Source organism: Lacerta agilis, chromosome 5 (assembly GCF_009819535.1).
Source record: "Lacerta agilis isolate rLacAgi1 chromosome 5, rLacAgi1.pri, whole genome shotgun sequence".
In the NCBI taxonomy this organism is placed as follows: domain Eukaryota; kingdom Metazoa; phylum Chordata; class Lepidosauria; order Squamata; family Lacertidae; genus Lacerta; species Lacerta agilis.
In genome coordinates, this window is record NC_046316.1 from 15,777,407 (window position 1) to 15,799,178 (window position 21,772).

Consider the following 21,772-nt stretch of genomic DNA (forward strand, 5'->3'; position numbering starts at 1 on the left):
TATGAAAATATATGAGCATTCTGAACGTACCATGCATCTTTCTGAGTGTTTGCAAGGGATAAAAAAGGATTAAAAAGAAGCAAGTTATGCCTCATTTACTCGCGATCCCTGATTAGGTGAGAATGGGATCACCCATGCAACTAAAGGAGAAACAAAATGGAGGGGAAAATGCACAAATGCATCCAAATGAAAAATGGCACTGAACACGATGTATATGTGAAAGTTTTGCTTGAAGTTTCTGCACCACTGAATCCCAGATCAAAACTGGAGAACTTTGACACATCTCGGGGGTGGGGGGATCATCCATTTCCAGCCTTTCTTGTCTTTCCCCACAGTGCTCTAGGTCATGATCAGTGCTGCACATAATATTCATACCCCGCCCACCTGGCTGGATTTCCCCAGCTACTCTGGATGGCTCCCAACAGAATATTAAAAACACGATAAAATATCAAACATGAAAAACTTCCCTAAACAGGACTGCCCTTACCCCGTTAACTGTACAAGAGGAGAGGTTCCTCACCAGAAATCTTGTTCTTACTGACTTTGAGAAGGCTGTTTCTTGCTGCATAGTACCGGCATGAGCCCAGAATCTTGCAAACAACAACCACAACAACCTGCCTTCTTCTGTGTTCTTTGGCTGAAGATTATAACACTTTCTGGCTTTATCAGCAAAATTGATAATGGGAGCCATTTTTTTAAAAAAAAGAAAGAAAGAAAAAGAAAAGAAGCCCGTTAGAATATTAAACTCATCTGCTTCATCTCCTTGGCACAGAAAAGTGAGAGCCGCAACCTTGCATTCTATTACAATAACCTTGTACTGTAAGATAGAAAATCTCTGGCCCAACCTTGGCACCACAAAAGCACTTGCCTTGGAATGGAATAGAATGCCAAATGTTTAAGCACACTCCTCAACAGTAATTACTCTTACCTAGCAGAAGAGATTGACAACATCATTCTTTAAAACTGTCACCCTAGAAGCCTTTTATTCTATGAACCATTGGGGAAGGGAGGGTAGGAGGCCATGGTTTAATTGCAGGCATTTCCACCGTTGCACACAAAATCCTTGGATGCGGATGGATATGAATAATGCCATGGGTGACAACCGAATGCTATAGGAAGGGGAATGAAACTCTAATCGGAATCTTTATTAAGGCATAGTCACACATGGGTGTGCTCCTTTAAACATATTACACTTCCTCAGGCCAATGGTCCGTCTAGCTATTATCTCCCCTGCCTATTAGTTGTTCTCTTGGGCTTTAGGATCCTGTCCTGCTGCCTGAGATCCTCTTACAGGGTGACACTATGTTGGTGCAAGGAAAAGTGGGTATATGAAAAGGATAATTCCCTTGATGCCAAGATCCAAGTTTTGGGCAAGTACTCATTGGTGAGAGAACCCCAGCAGCAGTTTAAAATCGCAAGGTACAGTAAAGCAAAGCAAAGCATGGAAATACAGGTTGTTTGTTGGCAACTATTTTTTAAATAAAATATTTCTCAGAATATTATGAGCAACATTATGAAATACAGTGGTGCCCCGCTAGACGAATGCCTCGCTAGACGAAAAACTCGCTAGACGAAGGCATTCGTCTAGCGGAAGGCTGCCCCGCAAGACGAAAAAGTCTATGGGGCTGCCTTGCAAGATGAATTTTGTTTCTTTCTTTTTTTTGTCTAGCGAAAACCGCGGTTTACATTGCCACTTCGCTAGACGAAAAAACCGCTAGACGAAAATATTCGCAGAACGAATTATTTTCGTCTAGCGGGGCACCATTGTACGATCTCCATCAAAGCATGAAGTCTCAAAAAGAAAACCTAGAAAACAAAGAAACAATGGAAGCGAACAATGTCACAAACACGTGTTTTCTCATTGGAGCACCGGTCATAATGACTACAAGTTGTTCATGTCCGAAAGTTCTCAGAGAAGAACCTTCAAAGCATCAAAATATATAAACGAGCATAAATCCGAAGAACACTGCCAAATTTGCTGTGCTTCAGCTGTATGGAGAATGTAGCGTGTGCTGTAAAAGCAATAAAAGGACTGGCGGCTCCCGTTTTGAGCCGTCCTAGTTAAATACTTGTCCCATCTGTAGTCAAAATTGTTCAAGAAGAGATAAAAGTTTCAGCTCAGCCAAACACACATGTAATATTTAACCACCTAATTTTCTACTCATGAACAAATATGATGGAATCTAAGCTTCAGCAGAATTAGGCAATGCAAGTATTGTTGACATAAAAATCTGTAGATATGGCGTAAGAGCTAACTGCCATGTTGCGGGCTTGGATGTTTTGCATTAAGGTGTCTGAATTAAGGGTACAATGGTGAGGTTTTCACCATGTACTTATTAAGTCACCTTTCAGTTGTCACGAGCCAAAGGCCACTTCCACTCTGGGTGGCCCTGTCAGGATGCTTACAGGAAAGAGGATTTTGGTGAAACACAAAACAATGTGAACACATCCTTTGTCCACCTGTAGCAGTGAGCTGAAATTCTTCTTTGCAAAAATAAAATAAAATAAAATAAAAGCCTTTGAGCAATTTTGTCATTTAGTTCTGACCTTTTCAGATACACAGCTAAGCAGTAAGGAAATTGGGTTTCCTGTCAGCTCCCACTATCTGCTGTTTCTCTCTGTTTCTTGTGGTCAATACTTGGCTCTTCTTTACAGCTTTTTTTCTGGGGATATTGTTGTTTCAGTTAGACCATAAAGACCCTCACCTGTCACTGCCAACGTGTTTCCTAGCAGAAATAGATTAGCTCCAAATGACAGGAAGTTCAGCTTTAATGTCTGGATCCTTACAGAAAAAGTAGCACCGTGTGATCTGTGGTTTAGCTTCCCTGCGCTGTCGATATGTCCTTCTTTCGAGGCTCTGTTCTTTGCAAGCCACTTTAAATGTGGAGACAGGACGGAAAGTCTCCATTTTGGAGGGACCTCGTTTTCTGCTTTCCTGCAGAATAACTGCGGATAGACAAGGGCAAGGCTGCTGCGCAAAAGAGAACGGCAGAGAAAATATTAGAAGTGAAAAAGATCAATTAAGCACATCAGCCCAATTTGCAAAATTGATTAAATTAGAAGGAGGGTGGGGAGAAATCTTGAGGCCCAGAGGGGATATCATTTATCAGGGTTGATTTACAGGATGTCGAACAACTGTGGGACTGGTCCCTTTTGTTAATTGGCAAAGTTCTAAGGTGGAGGGATGCTGCTCTGCGATTTTCTGCACATTCGCTAGAGGGGATATGCTTCAAAGCGAGTTATCCGTCTTATTCCAAGGAAGACTGACACTGCTGTAAGGTTTAAACAGGATCCTTTGCTTAGCATGACCAGCCATTACATGTTACAACAGAACAAAGCAAGGCAGGGGAAATGGATACTTAAAACACACAACCAGGTGGAGCCCTGTGCCCCACCCTCTGCAGTGGTAGATTCTGGTGAGATCTCATGAGATCTTATCGGAACCTGGACACTGACTCTGCCACTTCTCCTTGCTTCTCTGGTGGCAGTGGTGCCTACAGCATTGCCCCTTGGATTCTGCTGCCTGAGGGCGGCTGCCTCAGTTTGCCTCATGGATCAGCCGGCCCTGCTCACAACTCAGGAAGGCCACTTCCTGAGTGTGGTCTCTCCCCACCACACTCCCAGATACATCAACCCTTTAGTAGACTTTTCTTCTCAATGCAGTGGGCATTAATTAAATACCGTTGCCTATTCCAGCATCCCTTCTCAACAGACATATGAATTAACCCCCTAGGCTAATAGCTTATTTAATTATTAAGTATGAAGCAAATAGGCCTGCAGTCTGTCTGAAGGCTAGCTTATTTAATAGTTTCTTATTATTATTTTGTATATATATATATATTTATTACATTTTCTGTTTTACAATTTAGAATATTCATTTAAACAACCATAAAGTATGAGTGACTTCCCTTCTTCTCTTTCCATGGTTCATTTTGCATAGCATAAACCCCTGCATATTTTACATAAACTAAACCATTCAATGTTCCATTATTACATCCATCAAAACTTATTTACACTGTTGAATTTATCTCAATGCTACCAACATTTTCCAATCGTCTTTAAACATATGTTCTTCTTCTTCTCTTATTCTATATGTTAGGTCCTCAAGCTGCGCATAAGTTGCCATTCTTCTTTGGTTGGGACCTTGCTCGTTTTCCATTTTTGGGCTAACAAAACACGGGCCGCAGTTAGTGGCATACATAAGTAGCGTTTTTTGACACCTGGGAATTTCCACCTGAATTATCCCCCATAAAAAGGACTGGCTTTTTTTGGGGGGGGGAAGTACTTCCCTTACCAGATGAATTTGGAGATATCCTTCTTCCAGTCTTTGAAGTAGCCTGAGTTGTTAACAATCGGTATCGATTGGAATAAAAACAACAACCAGGGCAGTAGGTTCATTTTGATACCTGAGATTCTGCCAAGTAGGGAGAGCTTGTAATTTTACTTCATAGTTTATGATGATGTTCCTCTGCTGAAGGTTTGCAGGACCCAACAAGAATCCCTTCTACTGCTTTGTTCTGTAGTTTGCTGTCTTCTCTTCTGGAACATACCTGTATACACACTGCTTTTCAGCCAAATACTGGGTTTTCCTCCATGCTGTAATTCTTATGGAGTTTAGTTGACTGTTCTGGAATACAGTAGCTGTGGCTATTGCCTCTCCCCAACATTTCCCCCCCTGATAAATTGGAGTTTGTTAACATCACAATTCAGTTAAGGTTCTGGGGTCCCCCCCACCCCCGCAACCCCACTTTACTCAAGTCCCTGACTTTCTAATCTATGAACTCTCTTCTATTTCCAGTTCAGTTTTAAACATTCCATCCTTACTTTTCATGGCATATTTGACTATGTACCTTGAGTAGTCATCAGTAAAAGTCACCATTTATTTATTGCACACACACTCCCAGTGTACATAGTGGTTTTGTGGCTAAACTTTATGCTTCGCAAAGAAAATAATGCCAAGGGCTGACCTGAAAAGGATAATTTCCTCGAGTGCTGGCCTTTTTGGTGCTGGCCCAAATAGCAGTGATTTGTTGTCCACAAAAAGCTACAGGTCAATTGCCTTCCTCCGCTCATATTGCTTACTGTACTTTTGATTACAGCGCAGGATGTGGCATTGTGGGTAATTAATAATATGCATACACTATATAACCATGCTTCTAATCTGTTTTGCTGAAGTCACATACCTCCTTCGACTACGGGGCCTCTCCTTGGTGGCAGATGACATGCAGAACATCTTCTCATTTCTTCTTTGTTTTCAGAGGTTTTCTGTCATAGCAGGCAAAAAACCCGCTACCTCCTGTGAAAGAGAGGAAAGAATTACTTTTCTAAGCTGGTGCGTCCACCAATGATATTCATAAGTTCATGTATTTAAAAACAATTATTAAAATATTTTAAATTTTAGTTGTTATTAAGGAATTTTTTGGTGAAACAAACAAATAAAGAAAAGTACACTATATAGCTGAGTCGGTAGAGCACGAGACTCTTAATCTCAGGGTTGTGGGTTCGAGACCCATGTTGGGCATATGATTCCTGCATTGCAGGGGGTTGGACTAGATTACCCTTGTGGTCCCTTCCAACTCTATGATTTCTATGTACTAGTGCTAGTTTAATTTGCTGGTTAATTTTTCCCATACATTTTGGTACTGGTGGTCTATGTTCACTCCTGATAGGTCTTTCTAGTGTCTAGTTATGCTATTTCTAGCTGTTGAGATTAAGTGACTTGTGAGTTTCTTGCCATGTGCATCTGTCTTGTTGCCCTGGAAGATATTAAAATACTGTTGTCCGACTAATTATAGCAAGAATCTGGAAATCAGATAAACCAGCTGACATTTTGCAATGGTACTAAAATGTATGGATTATAGCATTGTTGACAAAACTTACATGTTTTAAAACATAGTGTCTGATGTGCATCAATAAATTTACTGAAAAACTGAGTCGTTAATTATTGGAAAGTAAAATGCCAAGACTATGTTCAACCTTATATATTATTTACACACATGTAATCTGATGTTCTGTTTAAAATATAATAGTAACCAAGAACACCTAATAGGTGTATACAACACTCTTTAAACCATATTTAACCTCTTGTATCTGGATACATGATATTAAGAAATTATATTTATATTTCATATTCACATACATAGATGAAGTATTTCATTTCTTTTCAAATGGCCTTATTTTTGCATTACTTTTTTTTTTAAAGACTGCTGCTGAATTTAATGAGTGATGCCCTTCTAACCGATGAAAAGGTTTTGGGTTGATTAACCAATTCATTGGATAAATATTGCAAATGTGTTGCTCGAATCTGGAAGAGCTTCAAGGCAGATGACGAGCGAAAGAAAAAAAGAAAGAAACAGGGCCTGTTGTTTGTGTGGAAAATCCTGTTGTTAGATAATATTATTTAATGCAGGTTTAAAAACAAATATAATGTTTCCAAAGCCCTAATTAAAACTCGTCTACAGACAACAATAAAAAATATGAATAAGTGTGCGCATGCAAGTATAGGGACCAGCTCGTTCGAAATGCTAATTGTTACTGTGCCTTTTGTGATCTGCAACAGTTCCTCCTCTCCTTCAGTGATGCTGTAATTAATTGAAGGGAATTAATTATCATGTTGTGATGTTATTGCAGTAAATGCCAGTAATGGGAGCTATGCGGATAATGAATCACACCTAAATAGGATCTTCTGCTTTATCTGCCGCTCGCCCTCCCGTTCCTCAGCAGCCTGCTAGAAGAAAACTGTATGAGAAAAGAGATTGCAAGGGATGCTGCCTGTTAAATAAAGTCCCACAAAGCCCCTCACGCCTGCATTTTCCTGCTAGCATTACCTTGCTCTGATGCCACTTTAGCTAAAAGACAAACATAATAGCTCCACCTGCTGGCATTTAAAGAAGTAACCACATTGTGTACTTCAATGTACTTTAGTGCATTCATGTGCTTTAATGTGCTTTTCAATGTATTTTAGTACGTCTTGAACAGTGGCATAGCGTGAGTTGCTAGCACCCGGGGCAAGGCGCTAAAGGGGACGGTGATGACGGCATCACCCAGGGGAGGGGGCTAGCACATCGCCATGCATCCTCCTCCCCCATTTTTAGTGCAACCCCCGAGGTGTCTTATTTACATAATAAGGTTGGAAGCCATAATGAAAAGTGGTGGCCCCAAGTTTATGGAATGAAGCCTTTCGACACCTTTGTGAAACCCATCTGTTTTGTGTGACCTTTGTTACGTGGAGGGAGTGCTCTGCTTTTATTTTGGTAGTGTGTCCTGTCCCTGCTTGGCACATGACGGGTGGCGTCACATGACGTGTCACATGGCTGTGCCCCCTCAATGTGGGGGGGCAAGTCAGCACCTTTGAAAGGATGTGATATAAACCTTTTTAATAAACAGCAAATGGTCTTGTGCCATCTTAAGGACGGACACATTTATTATGGCATAAAATCTGAAGGACCCAAGTTCAATTTGTAAAGGGCCTTGAGTCCACCAAAACTTATGCCACAATGGACTTAAGGCGCCACAAGTCTCCTCACTGTTTTTCCTGCAAGAAACTGACACGGTTAGCTCTCTGGAAATTTTTAAATGATTAGTTGGGGGTGACAGTATGGAACTGGATGGAACAAAGGTCTAGTCCAGGCATAGGCAAACTTGGCCCTCCAGATGTTTTGGGACTACAACTCCCATCATCCCTAGCTAACAGGACCAGTGGTCAGGGATGATGGGAGTTGTAGTCCCAAAACATCTGGAGGGCCGAGTTTGCCTATGCCTGGACTAGACCTTTGTGGTTGAAAGAGTCAAGTCAACGTTTCAAGCCCAAATCTTTAAAATTATGACATTCCACAACTGAAAGCAGTCCAACCCACAACCCTGTTGAAACTGTAGATGCTTTCGACCCCTTCTGCAAGGAGGTAACAGTGGAATGAGAGTAAGGAAAGCTGACCTCATATGTCCTCAGAGGCAGGTGGCACCGGCAAGTTCAGCACGGATATATTGATGAGGCAGGCTGAGGAAATGTTGACTACTACCTATGGTTGTGTGCACGCCTAGGGTAGAGACCAGGGTACATGCACAGCCTTTGTCTATCGCTCACACACAAGCCATTAACTCTCAACCCACAGGAGAAAATGCAAAAACTGGAAAGACAGATGGAATGCCCTGCAGAAAATGAGAATAGTAGCTTCAGAGGCGGGGGAAAATAACCTAGAGAGAACTGCAGTGCTATCTTTTGTTGATTTTATAGAGGACTTCGGTGAAGAGGAACAGAGGGCGCTGTGACATCTCTTATGCTGTTTTCCTTTGTTAGGTGTGGGATTGACTGTCATATTCCGGCGCAGCAGCCCCTTCGCCTTTCCCCTCCCGTTTGTGTTTTTCATTACATCGCCTTACTCATTAGTCACTGACAACACCCAGCGAGATTCAGGGGATCTGCAAGAGACCAGGTCAAGATGTGAAGAGAAAAGATCTGTAGAGAAAAGATGGGACAAAACAGTTGAAAGACCCAAAGCGTCAGAGCATGCAATGATGCTACAAAATAAGATGGTGGCAGCAGCTATAGGGTACCACAATAGGCAGTGTATCCAGCCCAAATATGTCTTCACACATGTGAATTTCCTAGAAAATATTACTTGGTTGAATTTCCGGTTTTTAGCAGATTTCAAAAGGGTAGCTGTTTAAGAAAGGAAAAAACCAATATGGAGTCTTAAGGCATAGACGGATGGAAAGTCATAGCCAGCATTTCAGAGGTAGACTGCCTCTAGTTAGAGAAGTTCGGTTAAGCAGGGCTACACAACTTGTAACTTACCAAGCTGAACAGAACCAACCAGTCACATACGACAGTTCAGTAGGAGCTGAAACTTCCTGTTTCACTTTTTGCTACATTGCAACTGATTGCACAAACCAGGAGGATGTTATGGATTCAGGAGGATGTGAAATTTGGTTGAGCTGTGCTTTGCATGGTGGTTCACAAGTTAGCTATCGTGTCTAACAGCCACTGGCTGACTATGAGTTTGCTTAACCCTTTTTTTAAAAAAAAGAAAAGCTAGAGGACATCACCAAGTTTCAGTAAATCCCACACGTTAACAATCAGAGATATTGTGGGGAATCTCTATTGGTGGTTCCCCAAGGCTAAGAGGCATGGCTTGTAACTACTAAAAGCTATGCAAGCCCAGAAAAGTCCCTCCCAGCTGAGTTTAGATAAACTTCAAATGCATGACTTGAGACTTTGCTGTTCCAGAGGGCATTTTAAGGTAGCATTTGGTTTTATGATAATTTTTGCTGCTTTATTGCCTCATTTTCTGTGAGCTGCTTTTATGGGACACCTCTTAGAACTGCACAGGATTAAGTTGTATATAAATGTCTTAAATAAATAAGAAAAACCCCATACAATGGGACAACTCAGTTAATGTAGCCTAACCAAAGGCATGCAGACAGCATGGGGAGGGAATATAATTTGCAAGCAAAGAGGATCATAATTAATTTCCAGAATTTGCTACCGCAAAATGTAGCTTAAATGTCTTTTTAAAAAATGATCCAACAATTCATAAGTCTATTTGTCACTTTTAGCCAAGAAAACTTGAATCAAGGGACCAGGAAAACAACCTGTGAACAAATACATTTTGGTTGATGACAACCTTCCTCAGGGGCACAAGAATAAAGTTCTCTTGTAAAGACAACATCTCTCTCTTTTCTTTTCTTTTTTGTACTGGATCCTTTTCTTCTTTCTGTGTTGTATGGATGTCCCAGAATGATGACCAAATAAGACTCTTCCTCCAGGCCACAGAAGGCACTCAGGCTGAAATATCTCATCTATTCAGAGATCATATTTACTGTACAAATGTTTGGGTTCCTGTTTGAAGGCAGCTTGTTCACTCCTAGTTTGTTTATTGGCCTTAGGACTGAATGTTCCAGCATGTCTGTGAAATATTAACATTTCCCCTGAATTACATCACTGTGAGCTAAAAATGTATGTTTGTGGTACCTGTGCCACCAGCCTGACAAAGCCTGAAATCCTTGGGCCCAGACACCGCCAGCACTCCACACATCAGCATTGGTTACCACATGCTTGAGGTGGTAGACAGTTTTGTCTACCTGGACTCCACTTCTCCATCGACGCTGAGCTGGACAAGCGCCTTGGCAAGGCAGCTATGGCAATGGCTCCCCTCTCCAAAAGGGCATTGATGGAAAAATGTGATGCTAATGACCGATATAAAAATGAAGGTCTGCCAGGCTTTTGTGTTGAGCATGCTGCTTTATGGAAGTGAACTGTGGGCAACTTACAACTGCCAGGAGCAATGCCTCAACACCTTCTACATGAGCTGTGTCTAGAGGATTTGCGAAATCACATGGCAAGACAGAACCTCAAACAAGGATGTCCTCTCCGATGTGGACAGGGAGCTAGCTTCAGGCACTGGGCCCATTGGTGGACCATCTCTGTGTTACAAAGATGCCTGCAAATGAGACATGGCACAAAACAAAACAAGCAAAACAAAGCAAAACAACAAAACAAAACAAAACAAAACAAAGAAGCACTCAAACACTTTGAAGCATGGACATGTGCCTAGAAATGTGGCATAAAAGGAAGTCTGGATGAGCCCTGGCACCCTTGATGCGTTCGTGAGAGACAGCAGAGCAGTGTACCTGTGTGTCTGGAATGAAAAGCTGCCAAATCTATGCAGACTAGGATTGGGGAGGTGTCAAGTGCAGCATGTGGTGGCAGGATTGGTAGCAGTAGTGGTGGAGCTGAATGCTTTCTCTCTTCACCTGTCCCACAGTCTATTCCCTCCCCCCCAGTAGTTTTTCTTCCAGTGAGGTTTGGTGATTAGAAGGAAACTCTGCTCAGAATAACTCCTGCCTACCCATGTTGGGCTTTAAATCTCCCCTACGCACGCATGCATGCACGCGCGCACACACACGACCATCTTATGCATAGGCGCTAGGGGTGTGGGGCACCCGGGCGCCAGGCTCTCAGGGGCGCCAGGCTGAGAGTCCAGGGCCCGAGAGTTGAGTCTGGGGAAGAGCCTGCCCGTCAGTCAGAGCACTGTGGCGGGCTCTTTTGCTGCGGGTGGCTCTGCACTGTGAGTTCGGGGGCAACCGAGCCAGAGAGACACTGAGGCGGCTGGCCGGCTCCGCCCTCCTGCACGCCTGGGATTGGGCAACTGGGGGGAGGCGCAGGGTGGATCGTTGCACCCCGGCACTGCATATGCTTAAGACAGCCCTGCACACACACACACACACACTCAACTTCACTGAGCGTGTTTCTTTCGGTAGAATCTCATATTGCTGGGGAGTGTGTGAATTCAGCAGCTTGGCACAAAGGTGCAAATACGCAGGCCTTTCTCACCCAGTTGGCAAGGACTGGGTGGAAACGTTTTGCACAATTGGCCTCAGCCAAGGGGCTGATACACACCATACCCTAGGGTATCCATTCTCAAAGAAATCAGCCCTGAGTGCTCACTAGAAGGACAGATCCTGAAGTTGAGGCTCCAGTACTTTGGCCACCTCATGAGAAGAGAAGACTCCCTAGAAAAGACCCTGATGTTGGGAAAGATGGAGGGCACAAGGAGAAGGGGACGACAGAGGATGAGATGCTTGGACAGTGTTCTCGAAGCTACTAACATGAGTTTGGCCAAACTGCGAGAGGCAGTGAAGGATAGGCGTGCCTGGCATGCTCTGGTCCATGGGGTCACGAAGAGTCGGACACGACTGAACGACTGAACAACAACAACAACAAATTGTAATATTTAGAATTAATCAGATCTCCTTTCTAGAGTGATATTGAACATAAAGGTCATAGATAGGACTGGGTGATATATTGATATATTGTCCAAAACCGGTTTGAAGTCCATATCGTGATAATCGGTTTCATAATTTTTGACCTGGCTATATATCACGAATCATGATGTGTGTGTGTGTGTTATGCAAAAACCACAATGTGGGGAAAACTGTGAAGTCCACCAGTGCCTCTACATAGCTCCATCCTTATTTTCGACATCGTGATATATTGGTATATCAAAATGTTTAGCTGGTGATATATCACAATGTTGAAAACCAGGTATCTCCCAGTCCTACTGTTTGCCTCTACAAATCCACTCTTATTCCAGACATTGTGATATATCAATACATTGTGATGTTTGGCTGGTGATATATTGTGATGTTGAAAACCAGATATTGCCTAGTAATAGCCCCAGACTTCATTCATATCCTAGAGCTGCAATCCTATGCGCACTAACCAGCAGCTCAGCCCCATTGAGGTTGGTGTGACATGCTTTTGAGCACACAAAAACAGGATTGATCCATTGATCAGCAATGGGCAAATATTTTACTAACTTGTTTTTAAAAAGTAATCTTCACACTACCTTTCTTTTGGAAAGATACCTAAGGCAGTTGACAGCAGTAACCAATGAATATAACTCGCCACAAAAACTATTCTCGAAGCATAAAGAATTTGCAGTAGCAACAAACAAACAAAACCATTAAACAAAACCCTACCAATTACAAAATATGGCAACATAGGTAGCAGGAATCCAGTGAGCTAACACTTTGAAATGGGACCAGGAAATAGACTGATATCCAAGACCATTGGAGCAAGATTGGAGTTATATGCTTAATTTGGCAAGCTCCATGTTGCATGTGGAATCGGTTAAAATGTCCAAATGCTCTTAAAGGCAGTCCCACACAGGCTGTGTTGCAGTAGTCAAATCTGGATGTCACTAGTGCATAAGTAACCAGTGGCCAGTTCTGTTTTCTCCATGAAAGGGCACAACTGGTGAATGAACCTGCGGAGAAATTCAGTGTATATGGCTGCCCGTTTATGTTTTATGCTTTGAAAAAAGATTTCTGTGACCTCTGTTGATGTCAGAAAATAACTGTCAAAGATCAAGGCCTTATGCTGCTACTATGATGCAGACTTGATTGGCAATAACTATTTGGTGACAAGGGGTGCGTGTGCTTGTGTTGCTTTTAGTATTTATAGACAGGGCTTGGATTGGGTAAATTCATTTTGATTGGTCTGGGAAACTACAGATTGATTGACTGGAGGTTCCAGCCCGTGAAGAAAGGGCAGTTAACTGTCAGAAGTAACATAGGTTGAGGAAGTCAGTTGACCAGATAAAGCTGAGGTGAAAGAATAGCTGAGATCTGAATATTAAGCTATTATTCCCCAGTGTGATAACTATACTTTGCTGGTGGAGATCAAAGAAGGGCGAAGAGAGGATGACCCGTGCAAAGGCCTTACCGGAAGAAGGTCACACAAGTGAGTTTTAAAAATCGGCTAAACTGTCCAAGCAACCAGACAGACGTACAACTGAAGAAGCTCTGGGGTCAGAAGCACATTGTCCCCAGTTGTTGGACAACGATATGATGAGTGAATTTGGCCTGAGGTAAAAGCCCTTTACTCTGACACCAGTGTGCTCACAACACTGGATTTCGAATCTGTGTACGCATACAGTTAGCTACTTTCTAGAGGTATCCTGTAGTTTCTTGTTAGCTACTGCTGTTTCGTGCGAATCCAAGCCAGCTCTGACCCAACGTGAGATCAGTAGCCATATCCAATTTGTACCTAAGCCCAGGTGTGTGCATTTGAAATGGCTGGTGGAGCATCCTTATTTGCCTTCCTACCATCCTTGCTTGCACCCCTGGTGCAGTGAGGGGAGGGAGCCAATCAGGCTGGCTTTGCGTGCTGGCAATGTGACCCCATTGGCCGCTGTTGGGAGCCAATCCCAGCTCCTGCTGTCTTTTGGGTTGTTACTGGCACAGCACAGTTGCACTTGGCAGTCTAAACCCATCCAACTCTCCTTCCTCTGGTCAATCCTCTTTCCTTGAACTCCCTCCCCATATTATTTTTTATTTTTTTGAGCTTTTATACTCTCCCTTCCTTCCTTCCTTCCTTCCTTCCTTCCTTCCTTCCTTCCTTCCTTCCTTCCTTCCTTCTTTCTTTTCTTTCTGTGGGTAAAACATGCTTTTCAATTAAATACATACCATCCAGGCGATCAGCATTCTCAGACCGCCTTGCGGTATAGACAATAATCAGTTCTTCAAAAACCAACGGCACATTCCTAACCATATCTACTCAGATGTAAGCCCCAGGGCCAGCCCACCCATGAGGCAAGGTGAGGCAAACACCTCAGGCAGCAGGGTCCACTGGGGCAGCAGATCCCAATGTCAATCTTTCTTCCCACCCTGTTCCTGATGTACATCTTCCCTGATCTCTTATTCCCTGGCAGGGAGGAGGGGCACCATTCTGAGGTCCGCCTCAGGTGCTAAAATGTATTTGGCCGGCTCTGGTAATTGGGGTAATTGGCCTGGCACATATCGGTAGGTAAGTGGGGTTAGGATCGCTGCCTTAAACTATGGTCCTACTAACCCCCTTACTTGAGAGTAAGCCCTATTGACGGCTTCCTTTTAAGTAGTCATGCACATGGCTCCCCTATCAGGCTCATATCTTGTGCTTTTTCACTTGGAAGGGAGATGACAACCTCATAAAGATTCTCTCAGGGAGGATGGTGTGATGAATACAGGTTGGGGTGGGTGAAAGGATGGGGCAACCTGGTAAGTCACATCAGACAATGACATCCTCACCTGCTCTTGTGGACACACAGCGGAGGAGGTGGAAACACATCAAAGAGTAGTGATGCTTACAATGATGAGGAAATTCGAAATGAAAGCAGCTAGGAAAGCCCAACGTTGCCTCATTTTAAGCTGGCAATGTGTACACAGCCAGTGTCTCTGGAGTCCTTAGAAACTGTCACTAAGCATATGTAAGACCTCAGTGTAAACACCAGTACTCCCTTATGTACATAATAACCCTTTGATAAACAGTTAATAGTTGGCTCTGCATCTAGTGTTGGTGGCAATCTCACGCCAAAGCCTACCATACCAGGCTCTCGGGAGTTTTAAAATGCATTCTAAGGGAATGGGTGACGGCAGAATAAAGGTCAGATCGAGTAAATCCAAATTATGGAGGCAGGAGAGTTCCATGGGCCCTGGAACATAAAAATTAAAGAAGCAGAAATATTTAAATTTGTGTTGGAACCAGAGAACTGTTTCCCTGCAGAGGCTATGCTGGAGAAAGGCAGTTCTTTGCAGGCAACATGGCTGCATAGGTATTCATAGCATGCCCTTTGGTACAGGAGAACTCCCAAGCTATGAGCCTGAAGCCCTGTTGACACATCTCCACATATGCATGGCACTCAGGAGTGAGGATGGGCTTCTAGCCCCATGACTGATGTTTGCGTCCCCCGTTACTGTGCTGCCCCGACCTTTGCATGTTGAGATCACTCGTGCTGCAGGCCAGGCAAGGGCCAGGGAATCTGTGGCCCTCCAGATGTGCCTGGGTTACAACTCCCATCATCTAGGATGGGAGTTTGAGCCCAATATTATCTGAATGGTTACAGGTTTCCCATCTCTGTCAAGGCCATGCCTACTTTGCTGATGCGATGGTGACATGTTGGCATCGTGGGCTACGAATTTGACAAGGCTTCTTAATCTTCTGAGGCCTGCCGTTTTGTGGCAGAAGCAGATCCCCAGAATTTGAAACCTATTCTGCAATGTGTTGCCTGAAGTTATTTATTTATACATACACTTCACTAATTTTACAATCATTTTGACATTTCAAAACTTGACTTCCTTCACTCTCTTTCTGCGGTTCCTTAAATTTGTTTTTAATATATTCTGCACATCCAAATTAACTTAATTTGCTCCTTTATTCATCTTCTTTCAATATATACTGTACTCTTATAAAACTGCAGGTTGTTACAATAATCCTGCCAATGTTTTTACCTGTTTATAATTTATTCCATAAGTTTTTGTATCCATTCTTCCTTTGCTGGGACTTCTGCTTCTTTCCATTTCGGAGCAAGTAACATTCTTGCCGCTGTAGTAGCATACATGAATAAATTTCTATACATTTTAGGTAGTTCTGTCCTTATAATTCCCAAAATGTGCTGCCTGAAGTTAAGAATCCTAATGAAAAGCTCATTCTGCCAAACTGCCTCCAGTACGGAAGTGGGGTAAAGGAGAAGGGTAAAGGGACCCCTTACCATTAGGTCCAGTCGCGGACGACTCTGGGGTTGCGGCACTCATCTCGCTTTATTGGCCGAGGGAGCCGGCGTACAGCTTCCGGGTCATGTGGCCAGCATGACAAAGCCACTTCTGGTGAACCAGAGCAGTGCACGGAAACGCCGTTTACCTTCCTGCCAGAGCAGTACCTATTTATCTACTTGCACTTTGACGTGCTTTCGAACTGCTAGGTTGGCAGGAGCAGGGACCGAGCAACGGGAGCTCACCCCGTCACGGGGATTCGAACCACTGACCTTCTGATCAGAAAGCCCTAGGCTCTGTGGTTTAACACAGTTGGTAGCTTTGCTTTTTCTCGTTTCGTGGCTTCTGAGGCAGCCTGCAGTGTCTCCTCTCACCTGGGGGGGGGGGAGAAATGGAAAGCTTCTTCACCACCCCACTCTTCTCCCTGCAGCGGCTTTGGCCCACAGTATGAAGACCCAGAGACTGAAAGACAGGGGCATGAAGAGCTACTCCGTTGTAGAAGGGAGAAAAAGGTCCCCTCACCTGTCCTGCCCCTCATAACCACAATGACATGAGCAACTCATATGAAGGAATTCTGCAGACTTGTAGATTTGCTACCTTACACGACCAAAGGAATTCTTCAGTGGTTATTTAGTCTAGGCAGTATTAATTAAACCCATATAATCCCTGCCAGATGTTTATCCGCTGTCCCCTATACGACTCCTGACAGGTTTTAATTTTAATACATTTCCAATTACGTGTTTTCTCCACCTACCTAATACATCTGCACATACGTGTGTGTTGGCGGCAGGAGGACCTTTTATTTCTGGTTAACCTAAATCTTCCTTTCTGTAAATTCAGCAACTTGCTTCTGGCCTTACTTCCGTTGCCATGGTGAACAATTTATCAGTAACCCCCTTTTATAACAACCTTTTACATAGCAGAATATGGTTACGTCTCCCCTTTCATACCCCCCCACCAAGAAATAGCATGGCAAGTTCTTTCGGCTCTCTCTCCCTAAAAAGACACCTTCCTAAATAATGCGTTTCATTGCATTCTTCTGAAACTAGGCTAGGCTACTTAAAAAAGGGTTAAGTGCATGCCAAAACCAAAAATTATACTTGGGATGGGGCCCAACATTTACTAAGTAAGGGTTGGTTCTCAAATTTCATATTAAGGTGATTGTAGAGATGGAAGAATGTTATTTTGCAAGACTTATTTAACAGTCTTCCTAAATACCATTATTATTCCAATTTATTAGTCACTTGACACATAAGGAGCCTCCAAGTGAATTACAAAATTACAGAATTAAACAGTACCATATATATGATATAATTCCAGGGAACCCTAACTGCTATCTGGTGCCTCAGCTTTTGCAAATCAGAGAGCACCATTTGAATACCCGTAATCCTTTGTGGTCATAGTGAGCAAAATAAATCCTGCATATTACATGCTTAAGCAACTGTGGTTTGATTGTGTAATGAATCAATCAAGTTTGATTTATTAGTCACAGTTTCCATTCAACATCATAAAATGTGGTAAAAGCTTATTCAAAGCAATGCCAAACAATACTTATTAGGTACTCTGCACTGTTTGCAGCATCGTGCATTGATACAGCAGAAGGGGGAAGACACGGGCTGGATCTAGACCAGAGCTTTCCCAACTGTGTGTCACGACACATTAGTGTGTCGGCTGCAATGTGTACGTGTGTTGCGTGAATGCTCCCCGTGCTCCTTCTAGGGCTGGAAAGGGGTTAGTTTAACCTTCGGTTTGCTAGTAAAACTGAATTACTGTGTCGTGGAATGATGTATGTCTAAAAAGTGTGTTACCAACATAAAAAATCTTGAAATCTCTGATCTAGACACATCAAAAAAAAAAAGTTTCAGGAAAACATTACCTCATAATGGGAAATCATGTTGCTGAAAGATGGAACTCTATAGCGCCATCTGGTGTCACAGTCTTATAGCACATCTAAAACAGTTACAAATGCTTCGGGTTACATGTTTTCAGGTTGCGGACCGCGGGAAACCAGGAAGTACTGGAAAGGGCTACTTCCGGGTTTCACAGCTCGCGCATGCGCAGAAGCGCTAAATCGGGTTGCGGACGTGCCTCCGTCACGGATTACGTCCGCAACCCGAGGTTCCACTGTAATGTAGCCGAGTCCTAGGACTAGAAGGGGGGGATCAGGGGAGGCAAAAGTAGACATGGTTTTTGGCATGCATTGGCTGGGGTAAGGGTTTGTTGGGTTTTGGAGGGTGAATATCTCATCCCATCTAATTAGAAACTTAGGTAGTGAAAGACACCAGGGATCAGGGGTGCCAACTTGAATAAAATATTGGTGGGGCCTAGGTAAGCCCCGCCCCACATAATCGATCACAAGACATGGCACACATGTACATTTGAACAGCAATGTCCATCAACTGGGGGGGGGGGCACGTCCCCTCAAATATTTAATGGGGGTGGTGAAGGGATCTCAGCCCCTAAGAGTTGGCTGAGGGTCACCAAGCACAAAGAGGGATGCACGCTTGAAGGAATCAAACCCAAGATTTGCAGAAATACTGGAAGGGGTTAATTAGCTAACCTATATATTCACCTGAATGTATTGTTAGTCCAGTGAATGTATTAAGTATAAAAGTGCCCCTGTTAAGCTTTTCTGTATGAAACTGCTCTGTAAAGCTGTGAACTTTGATCTGCATTGTACTTCTCTCTGGCAAGCTTTGCCTTACTAAGTGTCTGGCGATAAGAACAGTAGACCTTACGCAGAGAGTACTGTAGCTGTCCTTCATTGAGAGGAACTGTTGTCTAGGTCAAGAGATAGGATGGCCTTGCTGGAAGTGCGCAGGAACCAACACTGGGCTAAATGTTCTTTTGCCTTATATGTCCTTTGCCTTATATGTATAACAGGAAATGTTCCTTATATGGACAAGAGGAAGTTTTCTGGGGTGGGAAGAGAGCCAGAGAACTGTCTATAAGAACTGTCTGAAAATTGGCTAGTTTTGTACTTGCTTGGCTATCTAAACACCGAAGTACCTCTGCATGCAGAAATTAAATCTTTCTCTCTCTGAAGCCAGAAGCCTCAGGTTTTTTTTTTGCTTCCATGTTTTCTCACCGGGCGCAACAATGGGAACCCGTAGGGGCAAATAAGGCTCCAATACAAATAAATTTCTTACAAAAAATAATAATAATGGGCCAAAGCAGCTCAGTGAGAACGGAGCATGCTCAGTAGCCACAGAATGTAGAGTGACAGCTGATAAAGAGAAAGGGGAGGAGGGGGGGTGTTTTGCTTGGAGGGAGTGGCTGCTTGGAACTCTGAGTAAGAGCTCCCCTATTGTGATGGCCTGGGACTCAGGCTTGGATTCAGAACCCGAGGAGGCTCAGTCCACGTCGGATCCTCTGCTGCAGGGCTGAGAGAAGGAGGGACCTGGGTACTCGCAGGAGGAGTGCTTGCCTTCAGGTGAGACAGGGCAATGAGTCATTGGGGGATTGGGACTGGCCATTACCTCGTCAGAGATAAAAGGGCGGTCAGATCCCGCCCCAGGTTGCGGGAGCAACATTGCTGCTTGCCAGATCCTGCCTGGATTCCTGCCCTGCACCCTGCACCCTGCACCCTGCACCGACTTCATTGGACTGACCCCTTGTTGACTCCTTGGACTTTGGACTGGACTTGGACCTCGCCTCTTGCATTACCCTCGGGACCAGCACACCTATAAGGGGCTAAGATACAGTGCAACGTTTTGTTGTTGGTCTCTCTGGTGTCGCTTTATTTGCTGTAAGATTCAAGAGGATTAATTCTAGCTGGTGGAATTTCCCTGTCTTCAAATACAAACACCAGGGGTGAGCAACCTACCAGCAGAGAGAAGACAAAGAAGAAGGAATTAAGGCCATTAAAGGTGGGGTGGGGTGGGGTGGGGGGAAGAAGATATAAATCAGAGGAGCAAAAAAATAGAGGGAGGAAGACGAAGACAGCCCCCTATAACCACAGGACCTGCTCCCCACACATTGCAGTAGCCACAACAAAACTATAACTACAGCCCCATCTTCCTTACAAAGCGAACTGTATTCTTTTTAAAAAGTAAGAAAGAAGAGGAAACTGTCTTCCTTGGTAGGTTATGGGGGGGGGCGTGTTGGGAGGGGGAATCCAGCTACAGCTGCAGCGCAGCGCCCCTGTCCCCTCCTATAATCTCTGCCTTGTAAAGAGGACTGTGCAGGCATGAAAGAATCAGAAATCTTCTCCCTTGCTGGGATACCTGCTGCTTCCCATGTCCTTCTGGTCTTTGGAGTCTGCAGAACTCTCCTCTTTTGCTGCTGAGTAGTTCTCTTGCACAATAGCACACTGCACTCCAGCCTGAGGAGACTGTGTCAGAAGCAGCTGGCAGGAGTGAACCACACAGCCACTGGGGGACGCTGGAACTTCACGGGTGGTGGGTGCTGGTTAGGAACACCCCTATTCCATGCTAAAAACTGTTCTGAGCTCTCCTGATGGACTAGGTGTTGCCAGTCACAAGGAAACATGGCTCAATGTAGGATTCTTGAGCCTCACCACCTACCAGGCTACTTTCAACGGGAATTGCTAAATGCTGTTTCTACAAGGGAAGGGATTGTTTTAAAAAATATCCTCAAGACAGGAGTGGGGACGTCTAGCAACATGCAGAATGTGTACAGACTTGCAGCTTGTGGCTGACAGAGTCTGGAAATAGACTCCAGAGAGATTGAGCAAATGATCGGATTGTGATGACTGATTATTATATTTGTATGCGTGGATAGAAAACAGGCTCTGGTTCTGAGGGAAGGCACAGTTCCAGAGGCCGAAGCTGAAAATCCCTGTAAGGGCGCTGGCTCTACCATTTGGACAGGCCTGGATAAATGGTAAGAGGGAAATAAGACAAATATGAGAGAAGGACCTAAGCAGTATGTCTTACTATATACTAAAATTGTAAGGCTGTCATCACATGGCAGTTTGTGTGGCTACCAACAGGTTGCCCTAGCAACTCCACCATGACAACACACCAGTAAGCAGGTGAGCAAGCAAGCAGGCAGCCTAGGCGAACTTTAAAAGGGGGTTTGGGCAGGTTATGAGGGGAAGTTTGGGGAAAGGTGGTGGGATGAGCTAGGAGCATAGACTTTGGGTGACCTGTGAGAGGATAAGTGAGGGGTGAGCTCCTGTAAGGAACGTTGCAAGTAACACAAGATGTTATGTACTGAGTTGAATAGGATCCAAACTGCAGCAGTCTGATTGGTCCTAGAACAATAGGATTGAGATTGCAGCAGTCTGACTGGTCCCAGAACAATAGGATTGAGATTGCAGCAGTCTGATTGATCCCAGAACAATAGGATTGAGATTGCAGCAGTCTGATTGGTCTGCAGGAGCCACCCAATCCAGTTCCAGGTGGAAGTGAATCCGCACTCTGATTGGCATACAGGAGTATCCCGGAATTAGCCAATCACGTGGGGCCCATTGTGTAAATAGTGTATATAAAGCAAACGTTTTGGGGGAACTACATTCCTCACTACTATGAGCTGAATAAAGAGCATGAAAATCACACTGGACTCCGAGTATCTTTCACAAGACTATGAGAAAGTGCCTGCCCCTTACAGGAATTTTCAGCTTCAGCTTCCACAGCTAGGAAATTGGGCTTAAAATATGAGTGTCTCAGGCTGTACCCTTATTAGCCTAACAGTTAATCTGGCTCTCTCTGGGATGGCAATCTGGAGAAAAGAATGGCAGAGAAGTAAGTAAATCAGAAACAGCATCCCTCACAATTAA